At 46.7% G+C, this 13,399-nt stretch overlaps 1 long non-coding RNA gene across 1 annotated transcript in view; it reads right to left on the bottom strand.

Annotated features, from left to right (window-relative positions):
* LOC310828487 overlaps positions 1 to 8,847 on the bottom strand; it is a 125,467-nt gene extending 116,620 nt beyond the window's left edge. The window contains exon 1 of the long non-coding RNA XR_014556956.1: positions 8,358 to 8,847. This is a non-coding gene — a long non-coding RNA (uncharacterized lncRNA). The remainder of the gene's footprint in view (positions 1 to 8,357) is intronic.
* Positions 8,848 to 13,399: the final 4,552 nt, after the last annotated feature.

Here is a 13,399-nt window from a genome sequence, read left to right as displayed (position 1 = left end):
CTCTCCTGTTTTTGTCTGCCTGCACCTTATATGCTTGCTTGGCCAGCTCCAAATGTCTCCGCAACTCTTCGTGCACCTCCTGCAGCTCCGCTGCAAACTGGTCGGCTTCTTGCGGCACCCCCTCTCTCGGTGCCCCGAACCCCGGGAAGGTTCTGGGATGACGACCGTTGTTCGCGAAGAACGGCGTCACCCCCGTGGACGCGTGCTTCGTGTTGTTATAGGCAAACTCTGCCATCGGCAGGTAGTCTACCCAAGCTGTGGGTCGCTGATTGGCGTAACATCTCAGGTACTGCTGCATGATCGCGTTGACCCTCTCAGCTTGGCCGTTGGTCTGTGGGTGTCTCGCCGACGTAAGGTTGATCTTGACGTTCAGGATACCTAAAAGCTTCTGCCAAAAATTGGAAACAAACTGGCGCCCCCTGTCGGACAGGATGGACTGCGGCAGCCCATGCACCTTGAACACGTGATCAATGAAGAGTTTGGCCGTCTGTTCCGCCGTCGCCACCTTTGCGCACGGAATGAAGTGCGCCATCTTGGTGAACAGGTCCACAACCACCAGTACCGCCGTCTTCCCTCTGGAGCTGGGCAGGTCAGTAACGAAGTCCAGGGCTACCCTCTCCCACGGTTGCTGTGGCGTTTCCAGCGGTTCCAACAGCCCCGCTGGCTTCTGGTGTACTGGCTTGGACCTTTGACAAGTGTCACACCTGGCGACGTAATCCGCTACCTCTCCACGCATCCGAGGCCACCAAAAGTCCCTTGCCACCAGTTCTATTGTCTTCTCCTTGCCGAAGTGGCCCGCACTGGGGGCGTCGTGCAACTGCTGCAGAACCTTTGCGCGAAGCTCGTCGCTTGGCACGTAGAGGGCACCTTTGCGAGTTAGCAGCCCGTCGCGTAGTTGGAAATCTTCGCCACTCTGCACACCTCTGCGCAACTCCTCCATTTTGGACTGTGCGAACTGATCCACTTGCAATGCGCGTCGCACCGCGTCCAGATCTACTGTGATGGCAGCGCACGACCACGCCTGCGGTGCGAAAATGTGCCTGGCTGCTACTGGTGTCGCTTCATCGAGATATTGCGGTTTCCTGGATAGCGCATCGGCTATAACGTTGGAATCTCCGGGGATGTACTCTATCCGGAAGTCGAAATCCGCGAAGAATTCCGCCCAGCGCATGTGTCTCTGGCTTTGGAGCTTCGCCGTGCGCCAATACTCTAGGTTCTTGTGATCCGTGCGGACCTGTACTGTGTGCTTGGCTCCTATGAGGAAGTGTCGCCACGCTTTGAACGCTGCGTGAATGGCCAACAGCTCTCTGTCCCATATGGTGTAGTTTTGCTCCGCCTTGCTGAGCTTTCGGGAGTAAAAGGCACCGGGTCTCCAGTTCCCATGTGGATCTTCTTGCAGGAGCACGGCTCCAACCGCCCTGTCTGACGCGTCGGTCTCTACTCGCATGGGCCTGCCTGGATCCACGTGCAGCAGCTGCTCCTCGGAGGCGAAAAGGCTTTTAAGCTTCCGAAAAGAGCGCTCCGCCTGTTCCGTCCACACGAACCTCTTCTTCTTGGAACTCAGAGTGTCCGTGATCGCTGCTGTCTCCTTTGCAAAACCTCTGATGAATTTGCGGTAGAAGTTGGCGAAGCCGACGAATCTCTGGACTTCCTTCCGATTGCGTGGGCTCTTCCAGTCCAACACCGCGCGGACCTTGACGCTGTCCATGGCCAGCCCCTTGTCGGACAGCTTGTAGCCCAGGAAATCCACCTCCGTCACATCAAACTGGCACTTCTCTAACTTGGCGTAGAGCCTGTTCTCCCGTAGTCTTTGCAGGACTTCCTTTACGTCCCTCTCGTGGGCCTCTTCCGTCTCCGAAAAGATCAGGATGTCGTCGAGGAAACACACACATTTCTTGTAGAGGAGTCCCGCTAGCACGTGATGCATAAAGGCTTGGAATACGTGAGATCCATTTTGGAGACCAAACGGCATAACTCTGTATTCATACGTGCCCAGAGGCGTGAACATGGCCGTTTTCCACTCATCGCCCTCCCGGATGCGTATGAGGTTATACGCTCCACGCAGATCCAACTTGGTGAAGATCTTCCCCTTCCTCACGGTTGCTAGGAGATCATCTATCTTGGGCATGGGGAAGGCCTTGGGCTTGGTCATACTGTTTATGAACCTATAATCCACAATGAGTCTTTTTTGGGGCGTGTCTTTCTTCTTTACAAAGAACACAGGACTGCCCCCCACTGCTTTCGATTCCCGGATGAATCCACGCTTCAAATTGTGCTCTATGAACTCCCTGAGCTCTTGCATCTCGTCCTCAGACATGGAATACAGTTTTGCAGTCGGCAACTGCGCCCCCGGCACCAGGTCGATGGCACAATCATAAGGTCTGTGGGGCGGCAACTGGTCAGCTTCCTTCTCGCAGAAAACCTCCAGGAACCCTTCGTACTTGCTAGGTACTGCCTGCACCATGCCAAGTCGCAGCTGGTGCTCAGCCCCCTCCTCCTGGCAGGACTGGATGCAATTTTGAGCACAGTACGATGAGCAAAAGGTGATCTGGCGTTGGTACCACGCTACAGCAGGACTGTGTCTCTCCAGCCAACTCATGCCTAATACTATAGGCGTGTCAGACAGTTGGGTGACATTGAAGCTAATGACTTCTCGGTGATCTCCTATCCGCATCACCATGGGAGGTGTCTGTTGCACAACTTGCCCTCCTAGCAATTTCCTGCCATCCACCGTGACTACGTTCAGAGGCGTTGTGGCGGGCAGAAGCGCTATGCGATGCTGCTTGACGAATTGCATCCCCACGAAATCGGCGTTGCTCCCCAAATCGATCGTGAGGGGCACTTCTAGGGTGGTCCCATTTGGCAACTGAAGTGTTGCAGTGAGCTGCACCGCTGGCTTGGGTGGTAAAGGGTCTGTGGGTTGCAAAGATGCTGGGGACTGTTCTACAGATTCGCCTGGCTGAGCCCCAGCAATCCTGCTTGCAGCCAGGCATTGTCGTTTCCCTGAGGTTCCTCTTCCTGGATCACTTCTGCAGCTACCGTCGCTAAAGCTGCAGTGTGCTTCTGGAGCCTCTGGGGGCACTCTTTCGCCATGTGCAGTGCACTGTCGCAGATGTAACACTTCCTGGTCCCTCTAGGAGGCTTTGCCTTTACTGCACCGGAAGCTGGGGCTCTGGCTGTTGCTTGAGCCTTAGCACCACCAAGTTCCATCGGCTCCTCCCCCTGCCTCCCTAGCGGCGAGGGATGTGACTGACTGAACTCCCTGGGGATGAAAGAAGACGTCCTCGCTGGTGGACGCACCTGACGTTCTTCCTCATTGTGCCAAGGACGTCCCTCGTGACGTATCCCAATCGCCAGAGCCCTCTGCACCACCTCCTCCAGGGTCTGAGGTCTGTCTCCCCTGGCAAGTTCGTCCTTTATGGGACCGCTGAGACCCTCCCAGAACAAATCCCTCACAGGTGTGCAGTCTTTCTCCCAGCGTAACGCAGTCAGTAAAGCAAAAAATCTGGAATGGTACTGACGCACAGTGGCTTTGCCTTGCTGCAGTCCAAATATCTCCCTGCGTGCAAGATCCAAATCTACGGTTGACTGGAAGCAGGCATCCATCGCTTTAATGAATTCATCAGAATCGCGGCGGGCAGGGCCATCTTCACGCCACAAATTGCGCAACCAGTCTCTGGCCGGCCCATGCAAGTGAGAAACAATAAACCCCACTTTCTCCTCCTCATCTTTAAAGTCATGACGAAGCAAGTGTAATGCATACAAAACGTCTGCTCTGAAACTGGGGTAGTGCTTCAGGTTCCCATCGAAGTGGGTGACTAGGCTGCCCCCCCGCCTTCCAAGTCCAATGCCCTCTGATCTGGACCCTGGGAACCCTTCCCTGTTTGCACGCTCCCACCTTGTTTGCAGGTCCTGGCAGCGCTTCTCCATTTCGTCATGCTTCTTCTGAGATGCAAGGACTGCAGCAGTGAGTTCGGAAACTGTAGTTCGTAGTGCTGTCAGCTGATCCTCCGCACTCATGGCTGTCACCGTTTGTGAGCTTTGCAAAAAAAAAAATTTGCGTTCTTTGGGAGGGGACTTACTGTCAGAGCCACCCGAGGTCCCAGCTCACAAGAGACCAAAATCCAGTCCAAGTTATATACAAAAGGTTTTATTGAAGAACATTGTTGTCGTTACATCCAAGCTCCGTGGCTCAGCATCTTTTACCCTTAGATGTTTGAAGTCCCCTCTGAGTCAGTCCCGCCCCTGCACCAGCTTAAGAGGCTTGTACTGCTCCACCTTTTCCTCTCCTTCCTTTTCCGCAGGGTCTTCCTGCCCCCCTGTGCTCCCTCCCTTCGGGACTCCCCCGAGGCTGAGTCTTCTGACGCCTGCTCCCCCCTCCTTCGTGCTTTGGGACCAGGCTCCTCCTCAGGGCTCTCCTCATTTCCGCGCGCCTCCACATTTGAACTTGGCGCGCGTACGTTGCCTCTGACCTTCCTTTCGACCGTTACGCTACTCTCGGTACTACACTCCTCCCCTTCCGGCAGGATGTTCTGCTCCGAACTCCTTCCCCTCTCTGCTCCCTGTTCTGCTCCTTCTGACACACTGGTAACTCCACCCCCTTCACTCCGTTCCGACGAAGAGGCCGGTCCCGATCTCCAACCCCCACTGGGGATTCCCTCTTCGTTCCCCTGCTTCTGACTGCTTCCCTCTCTACTGCCCCTTGGCCTGACCAGGGGGGCTCCCTTTTGGGAATCCTCGGATTCACTTGACGGACTCACTGACAACCTCGGGTCATCGTCGTCCTCTTCCTCGTCACCCTGGGACCCCTCCCCCTCGCTCTCTGACCCTGAAACCCTGACAGTTAGGTTAGGTTTATATAGGGCTGCCATATGTGTCTGGGGTTTCCCAGGCATATCCAGGATTGGGACCTCACAAATCGTGTCAAAAAGCTCAACAACTTTGCCCCCCCCCAATAAAAAAAGCTCATGAAATTTGGTGTCCGGGTTTTCACTTTTCTAAATATGGCAACCCTAGGTTTATTGAATGCATGCTACTTGCAAACAAAACGCCTGAAAATGATTTATGATAACAAAATAAAAAACATAAACATATTTAAAACATTACCAAGAGGGGGGAAACCCCTATCATTGGTGCTTCTTGATGTTCAGTGGTTCCCAAACCTTTTTAAATATTGCTGAACAGCAATGAATGCATTATTTACAATATTGCACTATTCCGTAACTAATTGCTAAATTGACTTTTTGTAACCCAAGTGCTTAGATTGCCAAATGATCCTTAGTGGAAGTAAGCAAATGTATTTGGTGATAATTTGCTACAAATGATAAAGTGTTATTTGAGACACTGAGACAAAGGATGGAGAGAGAAATATTGGTGTTAACACCTGCAGAGCTACAGCACAAACGTTTAAACCTTTGCCTGATTCACATGTGTCACAAATGCATAGAATAGCTTCAGAGGACACAAGATGGAACACATGATAGCTGACCTTTTTTAGAAGACTTGCTCTTTAGGCAATGTATTCCCAACATACGCTGCTAGTTTTGATTTCAGTTCTAGAGAGGACTGTCAATAATTAATTGATATTTGAGGAAATATTTCCCTGTCTAAAATCAGGCCATTTCTATCTGAGAAATAATTCTTTCAAAACAAGAAAGCAGGCAAACACTGGTATTGGCCTAGGCCTAAGATTCTAGTGGGAATATACAGTGGTACCTCGGGTTACATACGCTTCAGGTTACATATGCTTCACATTACAGACTCCGCTAACCCAGAAATAGTACCTTGGGTTAAGAACTTTGCTTTAGGATGAGAACAGAAATCGTGCTCCAGTGGCGTGGCGGCAGCAGGAGGCCTCATTAGCTAAAGTGGTGCTTCAGGTTAAGAACAGTTTCGGGTTAAGTACGGACCTCCAGAACGCATTAAGTACTTAATCTGAGGTACTACTGTATTGATTACTAATTATAAACTTAAAACCTAAATCCAAACAAAGGACTTGAGAATGGTTATTTTATGGGCATGTTGAAGATTTGTTTATTATTTAACTGTACTATTTGCTCCATTGACTTCAACGGGAGATAGCTGCATCAAATTACTGCTGGGTTGGACCACAAATCTATAAATCATTGAAAAAATACTGGAATCATTGAAAAAATACTGGGTAGAAACTCCCAATCTCTTTCAGTGACCATTTTTTAATTGTTAAAGAAGATTCCGACCCCCTCTGGTTCTGCATGAAACTAGACCATTAAATATATATATATATTAGAAATATGAAACAGCTTTTTAAAATTTCATCTGCATTTTGCATATTTTTGGACATTCCCTGATTTTCCTGCCCTCCATATAATTAGCATGTGTTCAAGGTTCCATGCCCCAACTGCCTGTTCAAATGAATTTCATGAAATGGTATGAATTAATCTTGGTTGTTGCTAGGTATCTTCAATCTTTTATGGGACTGGTCCTTATGAATAATGAAAGCCAGAGGACAAAAGGTTCTCATAAGTAACTAGCAATACCCAGGTGAAATAGAAGTGCTTTAAAACTGGGGGGAGGCTAGGCAGATGCCAGCAGAAGGATTCCTTTCTCGCTTTCTGAAATAAGATGATGTATTATTTGCCTGGGCAATCACCTGTCAAAATAGATTCATCATGCTCAGTTGCTAAGCGGTCTTTTACTTAGAGAGGCAGCTTGCGAAGTGCAGATTTTTAATAGTATTGGAAGCCTAAAATAAACACCTCATTTTTCTTGGTTTGAATAAAATTGTTAAGAGTTTCCCAGCAGTGCCTACCTTTTTTAACTTGTCTCCATACCCTCATACCAAGTGAGCATCCTCATATATAGCCCTGCATGAATTTTGAATCAAGGCCTCATATGAACACAATTAAGATTTGAGACTTTTGAATTATGGTGCTGGAGGAGACTCTTGAGAGTCCCATGGACTGCAAGAAGATCAAACCTATCCATTCTTAAGGAAATCAGCCCTGAGTGCTCACTGGAAGGACAGATCCTGAAGCTGAGGCTCCAATACTTTGGCCACCTCATGAGAAGAGAAGACTCCCTGGAAAAGACCCTGATGTTGGGAAAGATGTAGGGCACAAAGAGAAGGGAATGACAGAGGACGAGATGGTTGGGCAGTGTTCTCGAAGCTACCAGCATGAGTTTGACCAAACTGCGGGAGGCAGTGGAAGACAGGAGTGCCTGGCGTGCTCTGGTCCGTGGGGTCACGAAGAGTCGGACACGACTAAACGACTAAATAACAACAAGATTTGAGACGCACATATGTACTCCTTTTATATCCCAACTTTCCTTCAAGGCGTCACAACAACAGCCGTGGGTCTGTTCCATTCCCCACGCACAAACATACATTTAATTTTCACAACAACTCCGTAAGGTAGATTAGGCTGAAAGATACTTGATTGGCCCACCCCTGGTGAGCAATGTGGCTGAGTGGGGATTTGAACCCAGGTCACGGAGGTCCTGGTCTAACCCTTTAATGATGACTCCACGCTGACTCACACAACGCAGTGTGAAGAGGATGTATGGCAGCTCCAAGCCCTTCCTTCCCACCACCAATGACCGGACAGCCAGTACCACTCACTGCATAAAGAAATAGCCAACACATTTTGCTGCCTTAGGTAGACTAGAAATGGAGCCCCTCCTGTTTCAGCATCTGAGGCAATAACCTCACAAGCATTTCACTCCCTGCCCACCCCCCACAGCAATGAATTATTATTATTATTATTACCTAATTAATTCCAATTGTGCAACACTTCCTAAGAGAGATTTCACAATACAATAAAAGCATATGTAAAATAATTCATTACATATACAGAAACAGATTTAAATCAAATACTGACTGGGATAAAAATCTTCACTTAGAAGTTTTGTTGAAAGGAAAGCCTTCAATGGGCACCAAAAATATAACAGCAGAGTCTCTTTTCTCAGATTCATATGCCAGCTGAACACTTTTGCTTGTTTGTTCAGGCATTTACAGGGTATTAGTGCCTGGCTCTGTGACTTACATTTAATTTTCATATCGTAAATAACAAGATGATCTATCTTGTATTTTGCTGCCCTAGGCTCCTTGGGGAGGGACGGCAGGATAAAAATTTTATATATGGATTTGGTTTCAATCTGTTGCCCCTGGTCTGATTTTGCTCTGCACTGAAAGGGACACCCACCCACCCAAAAATGTTGATTGAAATAATAAATAAACAAATAACTAGGCACCAAAAGAAGGATAAGGAGCTAGTTAGTAGGGAGATGCCAACAAACGTTGCAAAAGTCAAGCTTTCAAGATGGCACCGTCCCTCAGGAGTGAAGATTCAGCATTATTTGTGTTAGCTTTTCGGCACCTTACCAAAATGCAGGCCCTGCCAAGAGCACTATGGCGTTGTGGGCATCAATGAGTGCCACATCGACACAGCTTGGGTCAACCTTAGAGCTCTCCATTTCATGTGACAAGTTCCTGTCAGACTGTGACAGCTTGCATGACGCTATCAGGCCACGCAGACAGACCACAGGCAGAAAAATAGACTGTGAGAACGTTAACATCTGTGTCGAAGAGACAGTTGGCCATAGAGAGGGACATTTGTTTTGCACTGCTCCTGCATCTTTCGCAGCAACCTGACATAAATATTTAAGCTTCACCTGGTAATTTTCTCCGTCCAGCTTCTGTTTAAAGTGCAGAAGCAGCACCAGTAATAAGGTCGGGCAGCTGTTGTATGCAGGGGTAGGGAAAACACATACACACTGGTTTTACTTCACTTCTATACAACTGTCATAATAAAAGAGTACTGTCCTCTTCTCCATGTATTGTTTCTGAAATATAGTCCTCAAGGTGCATATCAAATGGAAAAATGGGTTAAGTGGATACCCTCCAACATTTCTCCAATGAAAAGAGGGGTGTCCTATTCCATTATTATTATTATTATTATTATTATTATTATTATTCCCTGCCCATTTGACTGGGTTTCCCCAGCTACTCTGAATGGCTTCCTAAAAGCATAATAGTAATAGTAATTTATTATTTGTACCCCGCCCATCTGGCTGGATTTCCTCAGCCACTCTGGGCGGCTTCCAACAAAAATTAAAAATACATTAACATAAAACATCCAGCATTAAAACTTCCCTGTACAGGGCTGCCTTCAGATGTCTTCTGAAGGTTGTATAGTTACTTATCTCTTTGGCTCGGGGGTTGCATAACTGACCATGCCCACCAACGTTTTTCTGATCAAAATAGGGACATCCTACCATACCCTCCAACATTTCTCTGATGAAAATAGGGACGCCCTAAGGAAAAGCTGGACATTCCGAGATCAAATTTCTTAAAAAACAGGATGGCTTCTGTAAATCCAGAACTGTCCCTGGAAAATAGGGACACTTGGAGGGTCTGTAAGAGCTTAGAATTATTTTAGGCTAAAGTTGGGGAGCCTGTAGGACTCCAATGCCCATCAGCCTTGTCCATCAACCAGGCAGGTTGAGGTGAATGGGAGGTGAGGAAGGCCACAGGTTCCCCGCTCTGGTTTTGGTTTTAGGGCCTACCGTATTTTTCGCTCTATAAGATGCACCAGACTACTAGACGCACCTAGTTTTTGGAGGAGGAAAGCAAGAAAAAAATATTCTGAATCTCAGAAGCCAGAACAGCAAGAGGGATTGCTGCGCAGTGAAAGCAGCAATCCCTCTTGCTGTTCTGGCTTCTGGGATAGCTGCACAGCATTCGCTCCATAAGATGCACACACATTTCCCCTTACTTTTTAGGAGGGAAAAAGTGAGTCTTACAGAGCAAAAAATACGGTAAATAAGAGATGGCCTGTAAGTGAGCCTTTCTCGGGCTTGGCCAGAGTGAGTTAGCCGCCTCAGCAAATTGTTGGTTATTTAATTTATTATGATTATATTGGGATTAAAAGAGACACACTTGTGGGATTTCTGTCTCTGGTGTAAAAACAAAGAACCTTGATAGATTCTTGGGCCCTTTGAGCCTTGAGACTTGAGAGGCGAGAATATCATTTTCTGCTCTACCTCAGGCAGCCAAACATGGTGGGCCGACCTCCTCCTTTCCTACCAACAAAGCCCCTGACAAAGGATGTCCGATTATGAAGTTTTTTAATGCACAAATGCAGAGAAAGGGAAGAAAGTTCCCAAATGTGCAGTTTTCCCATTAGATGGTATCATCAGTACATTGCCTCTTGAATCGGAATAGCAGCTTTGATGCAAACTGTGCTTCATGATGGTTTACAGAACTAAAAGCTTTGTGGCACCACAGTAGGATTCAAAATGTTTTGGCTAAAAAAGGAAACCTCCTTACATCTGAGGCCAAAGCAATTTTTATTCTTGGCTTCCTTAATTAACATCAAGCTCAGCGTAGACAGAGTTGCCATGCTAAATAAATACTGCAGTATTTGTAAATATGGAGCTGTTTTTGCCTTCAAAATAGTTATACTGTAATTTGGATATTCTGACAGGGAGACTAATTCTACTGGAAGTCCGTCTAGGCTCCTGGGAGCCATCGGTTGCACTATCTTAACCATAAAAAGTCATGGTCTTTAGATTTAAATCAATTAAAACATTATCGTTATTATTATGTTAAAATTGCCTAAGCTTGTTTTGAAGGGAGCCTGCAGTTTAGCAAAAAGTCTCTGTGGTTTTACACAGATGGGGCCAAGCTGTGTCTTTCAGTTTACGCTGCTGTGTTTGTGAGAAGGAGGTGGCAAGGCCAATTTCCAAGCCACCAAAGTGAACCACCATTGGCCAGGACGCCTTCCAGCAGACCTCAGTCCCTGTCCTATCTCAAGTAATTGAGGCACAAATCTGTCTCCCACCCAAGCATAAGAATGTCGGCTTCTTTTCTTTGCAATCATAAGAATGAGGGGTTTAAAAAGTTGGTTTTCATTGCTAGCTACTGGGAAATTAAAAATTTACATGCTTCTAATGAATGAAAAAAAATGCATAAATTTAGTCTTGAGATAATAGTCTCCCCACATACTTTTAAAAAGTAAAGCTGAACTAACAGTGTGGCCAGATATGCAAGTTGGCAAATTTATGCGTATCGATCAAACCAAAGCTAATGAAGGTGGATGTTTATAGTTTGGTGAACACTGACCTTGTCGCTTCCCATGTAGCTCCAATTAGTGTGTTCAAATGTGGCATCACTAAGTCAGCCCAAGAGCTGGTGTGGTTTATTTCCCACCCACTGGAATATATGAGATGGTATTTATGTATATGTTTTTGTGTTTTAAAATGAAAAATATATGAATGAACAGGGTAGAAAAAGGGGAAATGATCCCTTACACACATAGTTCCCATTGTGACAGCAGAAACCCTGCAAGGCATATGGGAAGGCAGTTCATCTGCCTAAGATTCTCCCTCCCCAGCTCACTTTTTAGATTGTTTTACTGGTGTTGAATGTCACTGTATCAACCACCTTAAGAACTTTGCTGAAAGGTGGTCTATATCCACATGGTGGAAACCAATGTCTCCACTGTGGAAGGATGTGTGGATCCAGAATTGGCCTCCACAGTCACTTAAGGACTCACTATCAAAACCGTTTTTATGGAAGACAATCTTTCTTGGCTACGAGTGAGTGCAAAAGAAGAAGAAGAAATAATATTCCAAATATATCTGTTAATAATTCATGAAACAGACACAGCTCCCTCTTAAAAAACCAGAGTATTTTAACCACACCATCATGAGGGCAAAATTGAGATTTATTTTATTTTGGGGGGGGGGGGTAATGCATGGTGAAAATTCCCCAGCAGGGTTGTTTCAGCTTTGAAATAAAGTTTTCCTCCCAAGAAAATTCATGTTTAAAACTTTGCTGTGAGTTGTAGTGTGGAGCACAAAGAACCCAGCAAATATTGAGTGCCATCAACCTGCTTATGAAGAAAAAGCAGAGAGCAGGGGAATTACAGCTAGCCTGTCACTAATGTGGCATCCCATTTTCACATTAAGATTTATCATGCTATCATCAGAGTACTCACATCTTCAGCTGTAACAAACACCTATTACTGTCTGTAATGTTTGTTGGCATCACGACTGTTAAGGAAGGCAAGAGATCACATGTTACCTAGGAAACCGGCGTAGTGTATGCAAGGGAGAACGATCCCATTCTGCTTGGGAGGTGGTGAGATGCTCTTTTGATATCAGTCAAATTACACCACCTCATGTTTATTCATGCAAGAGCAAACTCTCTGCCATTAATGAAAGCACTGACGGCCAACTTAGTCCATTTTGGTAATGAATATCGTGTAAGTCAGAGGCCCATTGCAGTGAGGGAGTTTGGATATCCACATAGAAATGGACAAGCTGATCTAAGAAACGAACATGGGAAGCTGCTTTATTCTGAATCAGAAAACTGGCCCATCTAGCTTGGACACTGGCGGTGACTCCCCAGGGTTTTCAACAGGACACACTTCCAGCCCTACCTTGAGATGCCAGAGATATTGAACCAGGGACCTTCTGGTGCAAAGCAAATACTCTAGCACTGCACTATTGCCCTTCTGCATCAGTGGCAAGGGGAGAAGGTTCATGGGCCTGATAATCACTGCATTTCTTAGGTCCAGAATCCAAGGAATGCCAATTATACTTTTTTTAAAAAGAGTTTACTTAATGCTGCCACTTTTATTTTGATGGAAAAGCAACCTCATTTGGTGCTTCACTTCAAATACCCACCACACCTGGCAGCTGTTTGCCTCAAAACGTACTTTATGCAGTCAACAGCACCCTTGGGGTGGGGAAATGTAGTGTCTAAGTATTCCACAAAGATTCTGCACTTGGCATCCCAGCCACCAGCAATGTCATGACCTAGGCTGAAGAGATGGAGGCTTAGCCTGCCACATTGTTTAGCTCCGGTCAAGGGGGTTGCTACTGTAGGTGAAGGCATGTTTTCAGGTGCCTGTGTGCCTTCTTGGTAACTCCTATGGCACCTGCGAATGTTCTCAGTAAATATTCCCTGAAAAATCCGCAATAAAGTAGAGACAGTTTGCTATTCCTGCTTAGTTAATGTAAGAGGAGCCCTTGATAGATCAGGCTAATGGCCCATCATCCTGGCCAACCAGATGCACAAGCACACTTTCCTGAGCACAAGAGCAATGAGACACTTCATTAGATGTCAGGAAAAGTCCATCCTTCCATCTCTTCTGAACTGTAGAGGGGTTCAAAGACCTGCTCTTTGTGAGCAAGTATGGCAGTGTGTGATGTAGTTGCATTTCCCCCTTTTAGTGGGGCAGCTGATGTGGATCCTGTCCACACTGTTATGCGCTCCCATCTCTTTTTCTGCTCCTTTTGATGTGGCAGCCATTCTGTCACACTGTTTTGTGTTACGCAGCACACTGCATGGCAGCCATTTGGTGATACGCCGCAGCCCCACAACAACCGTGATGTTGTGTCTGGCACCCTC

The sequence above is a fragment of the Podarcis gaigeae genome (assembly GCF_964106915.1).
Source record: "Podarcis gaigeae genome assembly, chromosome: 12".
NCBI lineage: Eukaryota > Metazoa > Chordata > Lepidosauria > Squamata > Lacertidae > Podarcis > Podarcis gaigeae.
This window is presented reverse-complemented; position numbering and strand designations above follow the sequence as displayed.